Source organism: Mauremys mutica, chromosome 2 (genome assembly GCF_020497125.1).
Source record: "Mauremys mutica isolate MM-2020 ecotype Southern chromosome 2, ASM2049712v1, whole genome shotgun sequence".
Classification (NCBI taxonomy): Eukaryota; Metazoa; Chordata; order Testudines; family Geoemydidae; genus Mauremys; species Mauremys mutica.
Window position 1 is genome coordinate 9,649,987 of NC_059073.1, and position 20,736 is coordinate 9,670,722.

The 20,736-nt window shown below is 48.9% G+C and overlaps 1 protein-coding gene across 1 annotated transcript in view; it reads right to left on the reverse strand.

Annotated features, from left to right (window-relative positions):
- Positions 1–19,180, reverse strand: part of ADGRB1 (adhesion G protein-coupled receptor B1) — a 378,168-nt gene extending 358,988 nt beyond the window's left edge. Inside the window, exon 1 of the mRNA XM_045007331.1 lies at positions 18,749–19,180. The gene's annotated coding sequence lies outside the window, so the exon portion shown is untranslated. The remainder of the gene's footprint in view (positions 1–18,748) is intronic.
- Positions 19,181–20,736: the final 1,556 nt, after the last annotated feature.

Genomic DNA, 20,736 nt, shown 5'->3' on the forward strand with positions numbered 1-20,736 from the left:
GTTTCCCTGAGTGAGGGTTTTAATAAGTCCAATGAGGCTTGGATATTAAACAGCACCCCTTTCAGGGGTCTAGTTTATTCAACCCCAAAGGCTGAATGTCACACAAACAAGCCTCCCCCTCACCTTCTCTGGCACGTACAGGGCTATCTTCCAATTGTCCCTCCTTAAGGCAGGGGTTTCCCACAGTTCTCCTCCGTGGAGCTGGGCTGTGATTTAGGACAGCTTCAGGGCTTTAACCAGCTTCTCCTTCAGGTGTCCTCCTACCCTCAGGCTGGGAGGGACCAGCAGGCAGAACTTCCCCTGCTGCTGTTTTCTCCCTGTTAAAGCAAGGCCCTTAGGAACCAGCTTCCTCCCTGCAGCAGCTATAGGCATGTGCCCTGCTAGGCAGGAGGAGGCAGCATTTATGCTGGCCTCTTCTCCCAGCTCTTTCCTTATTGGCTGGGAGAGAGGGGAGCCCTGCCCCACCCTCTGCAAGGCTCCACACCCTTAAAGATACAGTAACAGGATTCCTTTTAACTGCTACTTCTTCCCTGGACCCTTTTCCTCTCTCCCCATATCTCCACAGGCCCTGTTATCAGATCACTCAACACTCTTAAAGGTCATGTCATGTGACGGGGAGGACTGAACAGTAGGCAGTATGGGTCAGATGACCCCACCACGCTCACCCCTAGAACATTAATTGTAGCATGTTTTTACAATGAGATAGGATGTTTTCCTTCCCAATTTGATCTTTTACCTTATCAAAGATCATCACCAATATTAACTTACTATTCTAGGCAGTGGGCCTAATGGGTAGTGCATTGGATTTAGACTCAGGAGACTTGGGTTCCATTCGCAGCTCTGCCACTGGACTTGGGCAAGTCACTACTTCTCTATGCCTCAGTTTCCCCATCTGTAAAATGGGAATAATGATACTGAGCTCCTTTGTAAAGCCATTTTTCATCAGTAGATTTCCGGTCCTACATAAGAGCTAGGTATTATTATTTATAATACTTTGGGCCAGGATCCTCTAGTCCAGCTGAGTTGCACTCTGCACAGAGCCAGAAGCAGCAAGGTGCAAAGCTTTTATATACATATATAGTCCCTTTGTGAGTCCCTGGGACTGGCCTAAGATGTAGCTGGCTGCCCATTGTTCCCTGGGGCCATTCTGGCAGCCAGAAGAGCTAGGATTACCCTTTTCCCTGAGGAAAAAACCCTACTCAAGGTCTAGGGAAGGGGAGACACAGGTAGCTGGATAAACCCATTTTAAGGTCCCTTTGCACTACTAGAGCAGCTCAGAGGAGTCATCAAGGACCCAAGGATCTAGCCTCTTATTTTTACTGACCAACTTTCATCCAGAACAATCAGACTCTTTCTGATCAGAGTTACTCACCAACTGCTGAGAAGGTCACCTCTGGGGTGGCATTCTGGGCCAGTAACACAATGCTAGAGATGTAAGGAGGGTACGTGAAGAATAATGGTCTCAGTTACTCAGGTCAGCAGAATACAATTACCAGCATCAGAATCCAGTCAGGACCCCAGAATCAAGCAGAGGATTCCACTCTGCTCAGATGTACTATAGGCTTGGCCTGATGGAGGGGCGGCTCTAGGTATTTTGCCACCCCAAGAACGGCAGGCAGGCTGCCTTCGGCGGCTTGCCTGCGGGAGGTCCCTGGTCCCGTGGATTCGGCGGCTTGCCTGCGGGAGGTCCACCGAAGCCACGGGACCAGTGGACCCTCCGCAGGCAAGCCGCCAAAGGCAACCTGCCTGCCGGCCTCGCGGCGACCGGCAGAGCGCCCCCGCCGTGGCTTGCCGCCCCAGGCACGCGCTTGGCGTGCTGGTGCCTGGAGCCGCCCCTGGCCTGACGGATACAAGACCACATGCCTAAAGGAAAATGAAACGCAAGACTCCAAGTAACACAGTGGAACATCATAAACCCAGGGTCAAATCCAGCCTTTACGTGCTCCAGTCAGTACAATGGGGAATAATAAAATCATGCGTCTGTTTAACCTAAAGTGCAGGGCCTAGGTAATTCAGTTTCCTTCTTTGCTGCTTAGAAGTGGTTAAAAGGCAGGAGCAAGAAGACCCTTTCCAGCCAAAGCAAATCATTGCAAGCTTGGACAACCGGAGTGCTGTCATGCACTGCGTTTTCTCCAAAGCTAGTACCCACACACTTCAGTGGAGTTCACCCTGCTAGCCGTGCGCCCCATGCACTGGTGAGAATTAGTCCAGGCGCACGTGCTCTCTTGGCCAAGACTTGCATCAGAGATGCATTAGAGATTTCACACGCAATAATGCGGCATCCTGGACTAAACTAGCTCTGGGGTAAGTTGCCAAATGCACATCCCTTCAAACTAGTTAGCTCACTATTTGGCAGATTCCAGCTGATCTGCCAGGCAGCACCCCACGAGGTGTTCTGGGAATATTACCTCTAGCACTTGGTACCCCGATGATAGGATCTTACAGACTCTGTTCTGGTTTGGCCCTTTTCATCCACACTCATGTTTTTTATTCTTTGTCTAACAGTAGCACTGCTGATATCAGGCCTGTCCTGTAGTAGGAAATATATAATCACCAATGAGAGACATCACCTGTCCCTGAGTTTAAAGTCAAAATAGACAAGAGGAGTGGGAGGGGAAACTGAGGCACAGAAAGTGGGCGTGACTTGCCCAAGGCCACTCACCAAATATGCCTATTCCAGACAGAAAAGAGAACCCGGGTCTCCTGACTCTTGATGGGCTCTACCCACTAGGCCAGACTGCACTGCCTCCTTCTAGCAACCCCTGCTCAGCTCCCAACTCCGATGCACCATATTGGATGCATCCCAGGCAGGGGAAAGGAGACAGATGCAAAAACCATATTGTGTGGGAGAAAGACCCTCTGGATTGCCCCTTCCCTACCTCTGGCAGGTTTTTTGTGAGATGGGAAATAAGTAGAGTCGTTAAGATGGTAAGTTAATGGCTCAGGTTGGACATCATGCTGTGCACCCCTAGAGCACAGATTCAGCTCAGGCCTCTGGTCAGCAGTGCCTCTCCTGTGTAATGGGTCATAGCTCTCAGGCCAGCTCCCCCCTCACTAACAGCACCACCATCACTGGTTCTACTTGTCCCCAACGGTAGCAGTCTTAGCAGAGAGACAAAAGACTCCATGGTCCCTGGAGACTACACGACACTCCCACCAGCAGGGGTGAGTGAGGCTTGTACAGGGCAGCGGTGCGTGCTGTGCGGCTTAGGCTACGTGACTCCCGCCAGGGGACGCGGGCCAGGTCTCCAGCTGGTGTACATCAGTCCAGTTCCACTGACTTCAGCAGAGCGCTACGGGTGTATACGAGCCGAAGAGCTGGTCCACCAAGTCAATGGCAGGGGTTAAGCAGAGTCTCCGGAGACCCTGGAACCTTTCACCAGCAATAGATTCACACCTGGGAAAAAAAGTGAAGATTTAAAAAATTACAAAAATAAGTGATTGTACAGTTCCCTGGATCGGGGCCTCTACGCACCACAGCAGCCCATAGAATCATATGGAATTCGCCCAAACTCATTTGAAGTCATCCAGATTTAAAAAGATTAGATCTTTATTTTTGGCCAGAAGACAAGTATTTTCAGTGGCAGTTTCACCATTTTCACAGCCTCAGATAGGGACTTCTTAAAATAAAGAAAGGGGATGGACTATGTCTGAACACTGTTCTCAAAGAGCAGCTGGCATAAGGTACTGTGGTTACTCTCACGCAATGCAGATTTTCTCCCATACTCAGCTCCTACTACCTGGCATGTCCAGACAAGAATATCAGTTTGGGGGCTTTCACAGATTTCTGGCTCTTTACATGAGATGTTTCATAACACTCCAATACCACTGCTATACTGCGCTTGTGGAGAACCACATAAATAACATCTGAAAGGCAAAGAAAAAAATTCAGATCTAAGCAAAGCCAGTCTCCTGCCCTCCTTATTATTTGTATGACAGTAATGTGGAGAAGCCCCAGCTGAGAGCCAGATCTCAGAGAGCTGGGTGCTGTACACACATATTGTAAGAGAGAGCGCCTGCCACCGCACAAGACAAAAGGTGGGAGAAAGCAAGTATCATTAGCATTGTTTTCAGAGGAGGAATTCAGGCACAGTGGGATTAAGTAACTGCCCAAGGTGACACAGAATGAACATAAGAACGGCCCTACTGGGTCAGACCAAAGGTCCATCTAGCCCAGTATCCTGTCTTCCGACAGTGGCCAATGCCAGGTGCCCCAGAGGGAATGAACAGAACAGGCAATCATTGAGTGATCCATCCCCTGTCACCCATTCCCAGCTTCTAGCAAACAGAGGCTAGGGACACCATTCCTGCCCACCCTGGCTAATAGCCATTGATGGACCTATCCTCCATGAACTTATCTAGTTTTTTTTTAACGTCTTTATAGTCTTGGCCTTCATGACATCCTCTGGCAAAGAGTTCCACAGGTTGACTGTGTGTTGTGTGAAAAAATACTTCCTGTTGTTTGTTTTTAAATGCCTGTAGCAAAGCCAAGAATTCAGAGATAAATTCAGCGATTCCAAGGACAGAAGGGAGCACTGTGATCATCTAGCCTGACCTCCTTTAAAGGGCAGGACAACTGAATCCAGATCTCCCAGGTCTGAGAGCAGGGGTTTACCCAGATATATTCCTCCTCTCAGATCTCCAGTTTAGGGCAGACTGATGGAACTACACAAGTGACCTGAGCCATGTCTTGCCAGTTTTACACCAATTTAAGCCCTATAAACCCTTCCTGCGGTGCCCTCCCAATCTTTATTGCCAAGGAGTTTTAAACACAGAGATACACTCTTCTAGAAAGGGTGCCAGGGTGGCAGAATGGCCTGTGTGTCAAGAAGGATGCAAGGCCCCGTTTGGAAAACCTTGCTGAGTAGCATCATTAATTCACAACCTCCCACTGCTGCCATTTGCACCAGAAAGACTGATTTTTCCCCCCATCTACAAATAACTTCCAAGGCAGATTATACTGTCTAATCAACAACAACTTCAAAAGGGCTTAGTGCTAAAATAAAGCCATAGGGAGCCTTAACAATCACCAGCATTAAATGGGAAACAAACAGGGTGTTTGGGTTGTGACTGAAGGTGGGAGATTTGGGTTTTAACAACTCAATCATGCTAGAGTGGTGCATGCACATCATGCTGCTTGCGTTTTGTAAATCTTATGTAGAGCGAGATCTCTTCGCTACATGTGGAAATTCAGCCACTTCTGGAGTGGAACGTAGCAGCTGTTAAACACTACCCAGGAGTAATTATAAATAATGCTAATTTGCATTCCTGTAGAACCTTCCTACCATGGCTGCTTGAGAATTAGCACAGTCCAGCGAACAGGATGCTGGGTTGGGACTCAGGACACCTGGGCTTTATTCCCAGCTCTATCGCTGGGTGACCTGGGGCAACTCACTTTGCCTTAGTTTCCCCTTCTGTGAAAAAGAGATAATGATACTGACCACCTTTGAAATTGTGAAACTTGTATATAGTGTTTTTCCTTGGTAGACTTCAGAGCTAGTTATTAATTAGTATTACTTGGGCAAGTGTCTTCCCTCTCTGGTTCCCCTCTCATTCTATACCTGTCTTGTCAGTTTAGACTGTGAGATCTTTGGAGCAAGGCCTGTCTCTTACTATGTACGTACAGTGCTTAGCACAATGCGGTAGCACCTCTATGGATCACCGCAATAGACATAATCTTCTAGCCGAGGGTCTGAATGTGCTTTATAGACACTGAAGTCTTACCCCCGTGAGGTAACTGTTGTAACCCCTATTTCACCAATGAGACACAGAGAGGTTAAGTGACTTTCCCAAGGTCACACAAGGAAGCCTGTGCCAGAGCTGGGAAGAGCTCACCAATGTCCCTACTTTTGATTCTGTGCTTGACCACTAGGCAATATTTCCTTCTGCACAACAGTTTTAGGACAGGACATGAAAAAAAATACTGTATCCAACTGAAACTGCTGGGGGAGTTTTAGGTCACGAGAATGCAATGACCCGAACTGGAATATGGCCTCATGCCATGGCCAATACAGCTGCTCTCTCCCAAAGTATCTTGGGACCTTTGACGAGGGGAGCAGTCCAAAATACACCACCTCTCTAGCAGTGCAATATGCCTGGCCCCACGCTGGGGCATTGGTCAGTGCTGGCTCTGAGATAGAGCAGCTCCAGCTACTGTATCACCCACACAATTTCCTGGGGTACCCTGGAATTTTCCCTGGAAGCCTCATCCCAGATCTAACCAAGCACAGCCCCTCTTAGCTTGCACGCTCCATCAAGCTCAAAATTCAAGGTGGAATGGCTGCAAAGCTCGATAAGTACAGTCCTGGCCCAATGAGTAGAGTCCATGACTGGGCCGTCGGCCGGTATTAGTCACAGGCCAGCTGGACCTGCCACCCCCAAGTTGGTCTCGTAGGAAGAACCACAGTGGAGGCTTGTATGTTGTCAAGTCCCCTGAGCTGGATGCAGGCGTCTCTCCTGTCTGCTGTGATCTCCACTAAGACCTTAGCTCCAAGGCGTGGCATCCATCAGGACAGCACTACCGGAAGTCACGCAGAGCGCTAGTGCTCCGGACGAGGATAGCATCTGTTTGCAAGCGCTTGTGCTTCTAATCAGCCCGAGCCGAGCAAATCACCAACAATAGCGAACGCTGTCTCATTTCCCGCCGACACTTGTTGAATTATCATTCACCTTATTGTTCTGCAGCAGATTGACAGGAAATCACTTGCCTGTCCTTTGCCTCCCTCTCCTTCCCTCTCCCTGATCTTCCTGCCTGCTGCTCTGGCACAATGCACAGAGATTGTTACAGCCGCCGGTTAGACGGGGGCCATAATGAGAAACTGGCGAGTGCCCAGTCATGTCCCCAATGTACAGCCAAGTCCTTCTGTTGGGAAGGACCTAGAGATTCTGCAGGCCTCTCCCGGCTAACGGCTGGCATCCCAGCTACTCTTCAGCAGAGGTGGAGGACCCAGTGTCCCAGTGCAATCAGTAACCAGAGTAGAGCTGTTGCACAGGGTGAGGGGCAGGCAGGCTTCTGGATCCAGTGCTGAGTGTCTGAACACCCTGCACATGCAGAACCCCACAGGGCCGCCCAGAGGATTCAGGGGACCTGGGGCAAAGCAATTTCGGGGGCCCCTTCCATAAAAAAAAGTTGCAATACTATAGAACACTATATTCTCATGGGGGCCCCTGCGGGGCCCGGGGCCTGGGGCAAATTGCCCCACTTGCCCCCCCCAGGCGGCCCTGGAACCCCAGCTTGCAGCAGCTCCGCCAAACGCACAAGCTGCAGGATCAGAGCTGCTGCTGGTGGATCCACCAGCCATTAACCCCACAGAGCTGGGGAAGAAGGGGCTGCCCCAAGTCTGCACTAGTTAGGGCACCAGCTGATGGGGGTGGACTCTCCCCTCTCGCGGCCCCTGGGAATCCCCCCTGAGCCACGCCTAGCTATTTAGGCTTGGTCTAGGCAAGGAGAGCTCAGCGAAGGAATTCAGGAGAGAGCTGAAGGGTGTACGGTGATTGCCAGCCATAGTAGGGAACGGACTCCCCCATCACAGGTGAAACATTACGCAGTCAGGCCAGGTGCATTAGTATTGTAGAGCAAGGACTCTGAAGCTTGTGTTAATGATCACTATCGAGGGCAGGGTTAGTCTAAGACAGGAGTGGCCAACCTGAGCCTGAGAAGGAGCCAGAATTTACCAATGTAATGGCCAAAGAGCCACAGTAATACGTCAGCAGCCCCCCATCAGCTCCCCCATCCCGCTCCCAGCACCTCCCGCCTGCTGGCAGCCCCCACCAATCAGCGCCTACTCCCCTTTCCCACCACCCACTGCAATCAGCTGTTTCACACGCGCAGGAGGCTCTGGGGGGTGGGGGAGGAGCGAGGGCACGGCAGGCTCAGGGGAGGGGCCGGGAAGGGGTAGAGTGGGGGACAGGGTCTGGGGCAGAGCCAGGGGTTGAGCAGTGAGCACCCCCCCGGCACATTGGAAACTTGGCTCCTGTAGCTCCAGCCCCAGAGTCGGTGCCTGTACAAGGAGCCGCATATTAACTTCTGAAGAGCCGCACGTGGCTCCGGAGCCACAGGTTGGCCACCCCGGGCTAAGACTTAGATGGAGGGTGAGATATGGATGGTCTCAAGGAGAAGGTGACGACACGTGCAGTCGGTGGAGTTTAGCCCCAATGCAGAGTGAGCAGAATCCGTGTTACAGGGGACAGGGCTGGGCTGTCTTGTAAGGTCATGCAGTGCAGCCCTCTCCATCCAGAACCCTGCAGTGCTCTCAGGATCCACTCCTGCCAGCTTCGTTGTTCTGCAGCTTTACTGGGAGAGACTGAAGATGGGCATCTAAGTGATAACCCACCGGACTTACTTCCTTCTAATAGAACCCTGGTCAATAAGCCTCGCAGACCACCAGCCTGCAGCCGGTGAAAGATGCTCACAGAACTATAATGGTTACAGACAGAACGGACCTGGTGGCTAGTCAGTCCCACAAGGGTCCATGCAGGATTCTTCCTTACAGTCCATCAACTTTCAACCTTTTTTCATTTGTGGACCCCTTAAAAACTTTGAATGGAAGTGCAGATCCCTTTGGAAATCTTAGACACTCTGTGGACTCCCAGGAGTTCTGCAGACCACAGCTTGAAAACCACTGCCCTAGGGTTGTCTTCAAGTCAGCTTAAACGGCTAACAGACCTCCTGGTCATCATTCATACAGCCCTAATGTGCTTGGACCCGGCTGGGAAGCTCAGCATGGCAGCTGCATCCAAATAGGACACTTAGCCAGCAGAGCCCACATTACTCCTTGTCAGGACTAGAGATCTCTCAGTGGAGGGCCTGAGGCCATGGAGCAACTCATGCCAGGACTCTGAGCCATCTCCAGGCTGGATACAAAAGCTACCTCTTCACCCAGGTATTCCCCAGCGGGATGAGCTGGGTCACTCAACGTGACCCATCTGAGCATGCAGAACAGAGCTATTTGGAAACATGGGAATAGGTTTCACCACAAATATTCCTTAACATTCTTCTCCTGATTTTTTCCATGTTCAAAGTTTCCAACCCACTCCAGGTGGGAGCCATTCCATGCCCTTGTCTAGCTACTGCACCGAGAAACATATGCAACAACAATCATCACCTTGCTGCTACGAAGCCCTTCCTGATATTTTAGCCTTACTTTTAATTTGCTTATTTGACTCCCAAGGCTAATGGACATTGCTCTGGGATTTCCCATAACCCTTTGCAGGGTCTGTCTCCTGCTACACCCTCCCGCCACGTTTCAGATGACAAACATCTGTTCTGCCAACAGCAGAAGTGCCTTGATTTTAAGAATCGGAAATTCTGGACTATCTTGCTAATCAATACCATTTTAAAAAAAATGCACAAAAGCTGTCAGGAGCCATTGGGTCAGTACCAGGTACACGGGATTTTTTTAAAAATTGTCTTTAGTTATTAAAATGTTCTGGACACAGATTAACTGTCTGTGCTCAGTATTTATTACCATTCACCTGCCTTGAAATTGGAACTTCAAGCACTTTGATAAATGGATTGGAAGGTTTGCCTAGTTTCACAGAAGTGCTTCTGCACCCATCTTCTCTGCTGAGATGCTAGCTTGCAACCTCCTGCAGCAGCACTCCTCAGGGAGCCCCTGGGGAGATCTTTATGCTGCCTATAGCAATGACACCTGGGAAGGTGGGAGGGTGACGCTCCATAGCTGCATATATATATGATCCCCACAGTGATTAGTGGGGATGAAGCCTGGAACCATCAGCACAAGCCCCTCCCACTGTAGCTAAAGGAGTAATTCCAACAGCTGTAAAGAACAGGTTCTTATCCCGGCAGAGATCAGCCACACGGAGGAGACTCGGGCACAGGCAATAACCCCATTTGTCACAGCTGTATATCAGCTCAAGTCCACACTATGTCAAGGTGCTGGCTCCATCTATGTAAGTACCAGTTGGCCCAGCACTTCCATTCACAATACCCTAGTAATCTGGACACTCACAGGGCTGCATTCACTCTTCCACGAAGGCTGCCTAAATTCCTTGTTGCATCATATCTACTTCCAAAGCATAAACACAAAGAGATGTCCCTTTAAGAGGGTAATTGCATGTCCCCTGCATACAGATTAGCACTGTATCTGTTCCATAGGGTTTATTAAATGAGGCTATACGTAAATACATAACTGAAACAAAAGAAACTTGGAAGGGCCAAGATCCACCAATTCCACCCTCCACAGAAAGAAACTGATGGTATGGGATATGCCTGCAGTGTTCCTCGCATCAAGGAACAGACAGGAGTTGGCTGCAACAAATAGGGGTTTGGGATGGGGCGCTCACCCCACTCTTGGCTAGAAAGGGTTAATGAGGCTGAGAAGGGGCCGATTAATAGGCTGCCTAACTCCCCTCAGGTGTGGCCTAAGTAATCCGTGATTGAGGATGGAGCTCAGGTGTGGCTGCGATAAAGCCAGGAAGTTGGTTGTAAGAAAGGGCTGCCATGAGGGAGACTATAGCCACTCTCTGGGCATTAGAGAGGGAAAGGAGGAATCCTTGGGGGGAGAGTGGAAACCCTGGGGGTCCAGGCTCTGAAGGAAGGTGCGGAAGCCTGAGAGAAGCAGAGTAGGAAAAGGCTCAGAGAAGCAGCAGCAAGGTGGGACACTGGAGACCTTGGCTGCTGATGTGAGGGTCCCTGAGCCGGAACCCGGAGCAGAGGACAGGCCCAGGTTCCCCTACCAGCCACTGGGGAAGTGGCACACTCAGGGCAGTGGATCTGAACACTGCCTGGAACCGTTCATCTTGTGGGACTCTGATACCCTAGAAGGGGTAACACAGAGCGACCGTCCTAGACAGAGGGCCCAGCTGCAAAGAGGGAGCACGCCGAGTCCCAGAGGGGCTGCGGTGAGAGTAAATGAGCAACGGAAGGGAGGTCAGGCCTGGATGGAGCTGACCCCGGAGCAGCCAGGAGGAGATTACTCGCTGCAGGTGGCGAGGTGATTTACCTGTGCAGTAAATCAATCCATCGACAGGGCTTTCGACACAAGCAAGCCCATCAGAACCCCCAAGACAAGGTTCCCCTCTCGAGGTTTTTGGCCCGGTGGTTTTCCCTAGCTATCTAGCTCCCCCACTGACCAGCATAGCCAATAAAGCCCCAGGTGACCCAACACGGTCTCCCTCAATCTGACCTGGACTTCACAGTCCTGGAATGGCCTACTGACTACACCACAGTGTCCCAGTGGACACGCTGTCCCCACTGCTTGCATCAGAGGAACCACTCATGAGCACTCAGCCAAAATTCCCTCCCAAACCTTAATACAGAGTTCAGTTCCACCCTTTCCACAGGAGCCAGAATCACTGTAACTACACGTCATCCCATATAGGCCCTAAAACATACCTGGTGTCTAAGTATTTGTCCAATGTGATTATTCTTCCCCCCTGTGAATCTCTGGATCCTGTGCATGCCCCTTCCTGTCTTACTACACTGGCTAAGAGATGTGTGGGAATCAGGGCACTCCTACATTCTCCCACGTGTGGTTAGCTTGCAGTGAACTCCACAAGGCTACACACTCTCTCCATTCCCTTCTGCCTGAGCACAGACACAAAGAGTTTTCCATCAGCAATTAACCCTCGGTTCAGCTCAATAGGACTGATTTGATTGTAGAACAATATATGAAAAGTAAAGATTAGCAGGGCAAGCTCTTTAATGCTCTAGGCATCAGTGCAGCTACTTAAAATCAGATTTCTCTTCCCCCTTGGTGCTTGATTAAAGGTTTTTCAGGCTTCCCTCTCCCATTTCCAGATGCTTAAGTGGGGTGACGGAGAGGAAAAAAAAGATTGCTGAAATGACAGGAGTGTGCATCTCAGGTATCTTTGGGACAACAACGTACGTATGGGTAGCACTCTGTGTGCGATAATGCAATGGTTCGGTATTGCTAATCAGCGTGGAATGGTGCAATGGAATTAGCAGGGCATTTCAGGAATAGGCAGATATTCTTAAAAGACTCGCGCTTGGTGCAGAAATAGACTCAAAGGGTCAGCTTAGGTGCACGGTGATTTATTCAAACTTTGCATGGTGGCAAAGTCCGCTATGACAAAATATCTGATTAAAGCAACACAACCATAAATCCCAAGCACCCGGAGGCAACATCTAATGAATAACTGACTTGTATAGCGAACAAACCTGTGCAGTAAATCAATCCATCAACAGGGCTTTCGACACAAGTGAGCCCATCAGAACAAATTTCCTTAGGAAGGTATACTGACCTGGTGAGGGAAATGCAGGTGCCAGGAACCCATGGACGTATGTTTCAAAGAAAGGACACTGTTGCTAAATAAGGGAGCTTGAAACTGACTCCTATCCCTGCCTGAGTCATCTGCAGAGACAAAGGGTAGGGGCTATCAGCCAGTGTATAGAGTTGGGTGAAATGATTACCCAGTGAGACTGCTTTCACCACGAAAAGGGTTATACAGGGCCAGTCTAGAAGGCAGAGGAAGGGCAGCTCGCACATGCATTAACGTGCCCAGTCCTAGTGCCTTAGCTTTTATAAAAAAGTATCAAGATGATACAGGTTGAGAGCGGGTGACAGAACAGGACTCACGAGGAAAGGCGAAGGGATGCACGTTAATGTAATAAAGTAAATTCATGCTTTGTGTTAGTGTGGTGCCTTTCATCTGAGGATCTCAAAGGGGGAAAAGTATCATTTGGACAAATTCATCCCTGGTGTGACTCTAGCAAGGTAAATGGAGTTATACCAAGGAAGAATTTAGCCCACCACCCCCATTTTACGGCTGGAGAAACTGAGCCACAAATTGGCCAGAGCCTAAATTAAATATCCACTGATTTTGGCCACCTCCATTTTTGGACTCCCAATCTGTGCCACCTCATTTTCAGAGGTTCTGCGTACCTACAATGCCATTGGACTTCAGTGGGAGCTCAGCATCTCTGACTATCAGGTCCTGTGTGACTCTCAAGATTGGTACCCAAAGCTAGTGGATGCTTTTGAAATGGTAGGCTTAAGTGACGAACCTAACTGCACAGAGAAAGTCAGTAGCATTCCTGGAACTAGAACCCAGCTCTCTCAACGCCTCATCCTGTGCTCTAAACAAGGAGACCACGCTGCCTCCCATAGCGATGACATTTAAAGGAGGAAGCATGATAACGGTCTCAAATATTTAAGGGGCCATACTGTTGGGATGGAAAGGACGCTATCTACAACAACAAAAGCAAAATAAGGAGCCGGGGCATCGGCCATGGACAACTTCACACAGCCAAGTTTATCTTGAAAATTAGGATGAATTTCCAGCCAGCAAAGGACAATCCAACAGCAAGAGCAAGACCAGATGAGTGCACAGAAGGGAGAAGTGCATGGACAGGAATCGTGTAACGCTTATCACTTGAGTCTGAATTAGATGACGTGAGAACATAAGAACATAAGAAAGGCCGTACCGGGTCAGACCAAAGGTCCATCTAGCCCAGTATCTGTCTACCGACAGTGGCCAATGCCAGGTGCCCCTGAGGGAGTGAACCTAACAGGCAATGATCAAGTGATCTCTCTCCTGCCATCCATCTCCATCCTCTGACGAACAGAGGCTAGGGACACCATTCTTACCCATCCTGGCTAATAGCCATTTATGGACTTAGCCACCATGAATTTATCCAGTCCCCTTTTAAACATTGTTATAGTCCTAGCCTTCACAACCTCCTCAGGTAAGGAGTTCCACAAGTTGACTGTGCGCTGCGTGAAGAAGAACTTCCTTTTATTTGTTTTAAACCTGCTGCCTATTAATTTCATTTGGTGACCCCTAGTTCTTGTATTTATAATAACTTTTCCTTATCCACTTTCTCAACATCACTCATGATTTTATATACCTCTATCATGTCCCCCCTTAGTCTTCTCTTTTCCAAACTGAAGAGTCCTAGCCTCTTTAATCTTTCCTCATATGGGACCCTCTCTAAAGATGAGAGATGCCTTCCAACTCTAGCTTAATATAGAAACATTCAAGAAAAATAGCTTGGCCACAATATCTACAATTGCATGCATACAGAGTGCAGAGCTGTTGCTTCGTAATTCCTGATGCTCACTTGCTCGGGGTCTAACTGATCGCCATATGTGGGATCAGGAAGGAATTTCCCCCCAGGTCAGATTGTCAGTGGCCTTGGGGATTTATCTCCTGCTTCTGCAGCATCTGGGTGTGGATCACTTGCCAGGATTACATAGATGTATCTCACTTAATCATTTGTCGGTCATTGCAGGAGTCTGTGGCACATAATCTAGTATCCTGTAATACTTTGGTCTTACATCCGTTGTCTGGTTTAGGGTGTGGGTGCTGGGTGGGATTGGCGGCCTGTGAGATACAGGTGGCCAGACTAGATGATCCAGTGGTCCCTTCTGGCCTTACACTCTATGACTTTATGTTCCTAGAGCTACTGTCAATTTCTTGGGCCAAATCCATCCATGGCATAATTCTAGTGAAGTCAGTGCCATGGTTTTGGACCTCTGTCTAGAATAGACTTTCCACTCTAACGGGTTCAGTGTTTTCCTTATGCTGTTAGCACAGTGCCCATATAGTAAGCACTTCCATACCGCCTACAATGGAATGTTACATCTCACCACGCTGGGGGGGGGGTCAGCCCCCGAGTATGGTCCTATTGGAAATGATGGAGACTAGTCACACCAAATTTTCATATTGGTGGGCTGGAGGGAACAGAACAATTTCCTCTCAAGAGCTCGGTATTTAATCCTCCACCAAATACTGTTTTCATCTTTTATGCCATGCTGCCCCATAAATCCGGCAGCATGACTTCATACACAACATCGCTCAGGAGCTCTCTGGCTAATTTCAGGTCAGCTGGCCACTTCCTGATCAAAGCTTCTGAAGGAAAGAAAAAACCTCCCTCTGGTTTAATTTTGAAAAAACAAAGGGGTGGGGGGAACTCACTCTAACCAAAAAAAAAATAAAAAATCAGCAAATGATCTCTCATGTTCTCCGACAGAGGTAACCAATTTAAATTTCCATAAAGGAGGCAGTGATGTGTGTCTTTGGGAAATGGAGTCACCAATCAAGCAGTCCTCTGATTTAAAATATTATCTTTTTTTATTATTATTTTCTGAGGGCTTCCTGGAGCAACACAAAACATTATCTCAGCGTAATCAAACTAATACAAAACCCTTTGACCTTAGACTATCTGTAAGTAATTTGCAAGACCAAGACCCAGTGATGAACGGACTGTCTGAAGGGACGTAATTTGTTTCTAATTCTCTTTTATATGTGTTTTATAAAATTCCAAGTATACTTCACACTGTGGTTTTAAGCAGCCATCTACAATACAGCATCCATGCAAGAGAGGAGGAAGAACTGAGTTTGACACAGCCTTCCATCGCCATGTTGCCCCCTTTTTTTGATCCGAGTGCCTGATCACATTTCAGGTGCCTGGGGATGTTCAGGTTGGAAGTAGGAACTGATGGAGTCAGATATTCTCTTTGATGCTACCTTGTTTATTTACAAGGACTGTACAGAGTCCTGCTTCTCCGAATGCAGAAGGAACCAACTGCAAAAGGAGCCGTTTCCCAGCTTACAGCCCCAAGCCTCTTTAGCCAACAGCCCCAAAAGCTCTCTCTAGCTTTTCCCAGGGTCACAGCATGCTCACAGGCTAATCTTTGGCTTTCTTGCCTCGCTCTGATCCCACTTTTTGTGTGTTCTCTCTCACACATACCCACATACGCCTGAGCACAATATCCACAGGGTGCTAGTTACTGGGCAGACTCTGTTAGAGCTGGTTTTAGGTGCAGTCCCCTAGCCACCCTTTTACCTGTCTTAAACAAAGGGCGTGTTCTCACATCAGTTTGACCAAGGTTTTAACTCAACCCATAACAAGGTTTCACTCAGCTCAGAACAGTAAAGATTTTTGTTCAAAGGACATGTGAAGAGCATTTGGTGGTCTCAGCCTAGCCCTACATGAATGCGTCTCTGCATCACCGGACCACCATGCAATTTTAAATATGCTGGTACTGTTAGCATACCCTGTGCAGGAGGAGCTTCATACTGGAATAGCAGAGACTAATGCAAGACAGTTAAGCAGTGCACTGGAAGAGCTGTGTCTGGGACATCCACTACTGGAAGAGTAGAAGATGCTACCAATCAGAATTGTGACGGCTTTGCCAGAGTTGTGTGGTGCCCCAGGACTGGGAGAGCAAGGGGTGCTGCAGACCAGGGTGGTGGTGGCTCAGGATCCTGCTCCTATTGAAGTTAAGAGCAAAAAAATGCAATTGACTGCAGTCATGTCGGACTGGCCCAAGAACTGCAAGGGCTACTGCCGATCATACTGGTAGTGCAATGTCCAGGGGCAGCCGGAATGATACCTTCCCTGTCACGCTGTGCTTGTCTTCAGCTAGACTCCACATTTCAGTAACCACACACACAGTAGGGATTGGCAGTTAACCCACTAACCTGCAATCCCAGTCTCCAGCACCGCCTGTTCTACCCAATGAAACATGCACCCACATGCCAAACACCCCCTGCCAAGATGGATCTCCAGACAAGCATGGAAGGCAACATTTCCACAGGGAGCAGAATGGTTATAAAATGGTCTCACCGACTGACACAAGCAAAGCTTTATATAGATATATATTTGGCGGGCTTGGTAGCTAATGCATCCTGCTGTCAGATATCACACAGCACTTTGTCTGCAGACATGTTCTGCTAGTTCCATATAATGCAGTACGATCAATAGAGACTGTTTTCTACAAATCACCGGGCCAGATGCCAAAGCTATTTCTTTTTGTTTGTTTGTTTTTTAAGACCCATACTGGAGTGTGTTTACTTTTGTTTTCCTAAGAGAAGGTATCTTTAAAAAGGGACTAGTCAGACCCCACCCACCCACCCCCAGTGTGCAAAAACCCTGCACTTCTTTCACACCCCTGGAGATCAAACAGGAGAGGTTTGAGCACCCAAGAAACACAGGCTCAGACTCAAAAACGGGCTTTGATTCATTTGTTTACCACTGCAGATTTTCTGCAGGTAATTAATTAGCCATTCATATACCTAGCAACAGGTGGGCACAGGCTTGCCGGCGAAAGCTGAGAGGCAGGCAGGTATTTCATAACAGACCCACTTCAGCCTTCATAGGCTGGGCTCATTAGAAGGTGAATTCATTTGCACACTAAGGACAAAGAATAACCCTGAAAACACCTGCATTTCTTAGGGGGAAAAAATACATTTGATTTTAGCTTTGCTCAGGAAAAGTCAGTTAACCCCCTTACCACCATCAGCATCCATCCCCCATGAAGAAAATAAGTGCCCGATTCCTGCAAAACACTTTTGCCCATGAGTAACTGGAGTGCTTAGGTGAGTAAAGTTACTCAAGTGAGTAAGCCTCTGCTGGCGTGGACTTAAAACATGCTTCCTCCTTACACACACACACACACACACCCGACTGCAGGCTACCCATTTCATAGGTAGCATCTTAATATCAGACATCAGAGGGTGTAAGGCGACAGTAAACTCAAACCATGGCAAAGGGCAGACACGTGCCCACTTAATTGGCTTGGATCTGAAATCTATGCACAGCCTGTTACACATACAGAGAGCGATTTCATTCAGATAGCATCGCTTCACCGTGGAGAAGAATCAGAACAGATTCTCTGTTTTACAAGCTGATGTTCAAACCCAGGCAACGCCGGAGGGGGGAGAAGCGGCTGATTAAACAGCATCAGGAAAATCTCTGGATGGGGAAGGAAATGTTTTATAGACAGAAGGGAAAAAAATGAAATCGCCTTTGATATTGTCTCTCTCGCTGGCGGGTTTGAAGACTTTCTTATTGCATTTCCAGCTACCATCATCATCGTTCTCTGCTTTTTTAAAGTGCAGGAGAAGAAGCCAATTCTTCAGTGGTATTTAACTTAACCAAAAATGAGACTCGGCCCCCAGGTGGAGCATAACTGAGCCGCTAGCGCCATCTCTCTGCCACGCTGCGTCATCAGAAATAGCTCAATCCAGCCCAAAAGGCCCCTAGAAGATCCCGGGCCAAATCCATCCAAAGTGTAAACCCACTGAAGTCAGCTGAGTTACATCAAGGACAATTGCGGCTCACGGTCCTTTGCAATGAGAAAGAACAGAAAATGGATCGACACAGCCGCTTCCCTTCCCCCTACCAACACACACACACACACACACACACACACACACACTTAGTTTATCTGGAGCTGTGCAGTATTAAATGCAGGAGACTGTAATAATCCTTCTCAAGCTAAACCCTGACCATGGTAAATCTCTGATGGGGTTTGCTAAAGGGGGTTAGAAATGGGAGATTTGGCTAGGTTATTAGCATTATTTTCATTAAAAAAAAAACCCAGCACCCCTCTCCCGAAGGGGCTTGCAGGGGTTGGCCTGGGTGGCGGGACAAGCAGCCTTAGGAAGGAGAGGGGAAGAGATGATGGACTCCCAGCTGCGTGTCCCTCCTGAGACCAGAGGAAGCGAGTTACAAAGCAGGTGGCTTCTCTCTTTCTCAGGGGTAGCTCCTGGCAAGTGCCTTTAGCTCTGAGAGCGAACTGGGACCCCTCTCCCCCCCCCCCTTCCAATCAGAGGGGCGGACGCGCCTGGGGAACGCAAATCCCTGATGACTCATTTACCCTCTGTGCCTCAGTTTCCCCATGTTTATAAATCAAGCGGGGGGGGGTGTAATATTTATCTACCTCACAGCGGCGCTATGAAGATTTGCTACCGCCCTTAATCACGTACAGCCATAGACAGATATCCATAACCACGGCACTTCAGCCTTCACTGGTACCTGCTACGCATCCAGCCATCCGTTTTCCACTAGCCCTGAACATCCATTTGAAGAGCGCAGAACCATTTCAGACCGAATGGTGCTCACAAGCCCAGAGGATTCAAATCGCCTTGTTCCAAACCTGCCAGGGGGCTGGCTAGGGAAGGGAAGGCTCGCAGATCTGTAATTCTGCGAAGGCTCATAGATTTCAATTTCCCAGGTAGTGCTCAGCTGCGGGTGATTTGCCAAGGGCCAGGCGCCAGGAGTCCCCGCCCGCCCCTGCTTGACTTCAGCTCTTTCTATTGCGTCCTCCGCAGTGAAGTAAGTTCGGGAGGCATCATGCGCACTGACCCCGGGATAACTCCGAATGGAAATAATCCCTGCTCCTTGATTAGAAAGTGAAATGAGATCTCTGCCAGCGCCTCCAGCTCCCGGAGCAAAGGACACTCAGCACAGCCTCTCTCTTTCCATTTGGGAACCTACCACTCCGGGGGAGCGGGCTGGATTTTTAAAGCATTTCACCCATCCTCCTCCTCCTCTCCCCCCCCCCCCACAAGGATTATGAAAAACGTGCCCCCCTTCGGATCGACACACCCCTTCCCAGCTGCCCGCATCTACAGCCGCTGCGATTTTCAGCAGCATCCGAAGCAAAGCAGTTCTAGGCATTGGCTCAAATAAACTCCCTGGGGAGTGGGTCCCGAGAACGGAGATCGAAGCCGGCGTAAGAACTGCGGGACCTAGGTGAATGTGGAATCGATGTAATTAATATACGTTTGACGGGGAAAGGGGCTGTTTCCATTACAGCCCCAGGCTGCCTCCCACCCCACCAATCCCATCTTTATGCAGCTTCCAAGCTCATCTCTCAGATGATCTATTTTCCCTTCGCAATAGCCAAAGTCTACGCTCATTATTACCAATATTCCCTCGTTACTCCGTCCTTATTAAAGTCGCTAGAGTCAACTCCACCGCCTGCCTGGGGTAATTTAATAACGCTGCAACTGCCGCTTGAGATCAAATAAACAACTAATCAACAGGTAAAGGGAGAGGGGAAGGAAGGGGGAGACCCAGTTACCAGGCACGAAGTGCTTCCCAGTGTCCGCCTGTTTGTCCAATGACAGCATCCTTCCCAAGGTGTTTCGTCCAGAGATCATGTGCGTTTCAGGCGCCGAAAATCGCTTAGTAGCACAGGCAGGTTTTAGCAGCTGGGTTTTGCTCTCACCAGTCATGTCAACTGCGCTGGACCTGTCCGGGTCCATATTTCTAGAGAATTTGAACCTGAGTATAGCAAGATCCTGGCCAGAGTTGGGGGCTGTTCTGTTATTAGTTTATTCTTCCCTTTGCCCTGATATTCACATTCCTCGGTGCAATTAATTCCTTTGGATGATTTGCATGAACTGGGCAGGGGTACCCTGCATGAGTCATACATTTGCCTCCCTGCGCTCCAGTCAATAAAAAAGTACCAGCTACCTTGCTGAGTTTATTGAAAACCCGTGACAGAGGCTCCTGCCTCTTTGTATCCAGTAGCTTGGACAGAATCCGGTTGGACATTGGTGGGAAAATGCATATTAATCCTCAGCCTTCTGTTTCCTACCAGCCTTCTAAGAGCCCTGGCTGAAATATCTATATGTGAAGGCTGGAGTGTACCTTGATCACCTCCATCATATCATCTACACAGAATGTCACGCAGTGAAATAGATTTAAAAAAGGAAGAGGCGGATGGGGAGAGGGAATGACCGACACATTCTGCTGTTCATTGCCACGCGGGGTGATTTAGAACAAGGTGCCCTGTAATTAAGCATCCCTGAGGGAGTCTTCTTGTTTTGTCCACAGTACTGGCTAATTCATGCGTGGGTTTTTAAAAATACTGAACGCGTAATATCTTCAGGAGCACTGGGCACTGAGGGGAGAGGTTTGATCTGCACCCATGTTAAAGGATCGTTTTCTAAGATGTGAGATAAAGTGTTCATAAGGCGAGGAGCGGGGGTGGGGGGAGAGATGGAGAGAGGGTC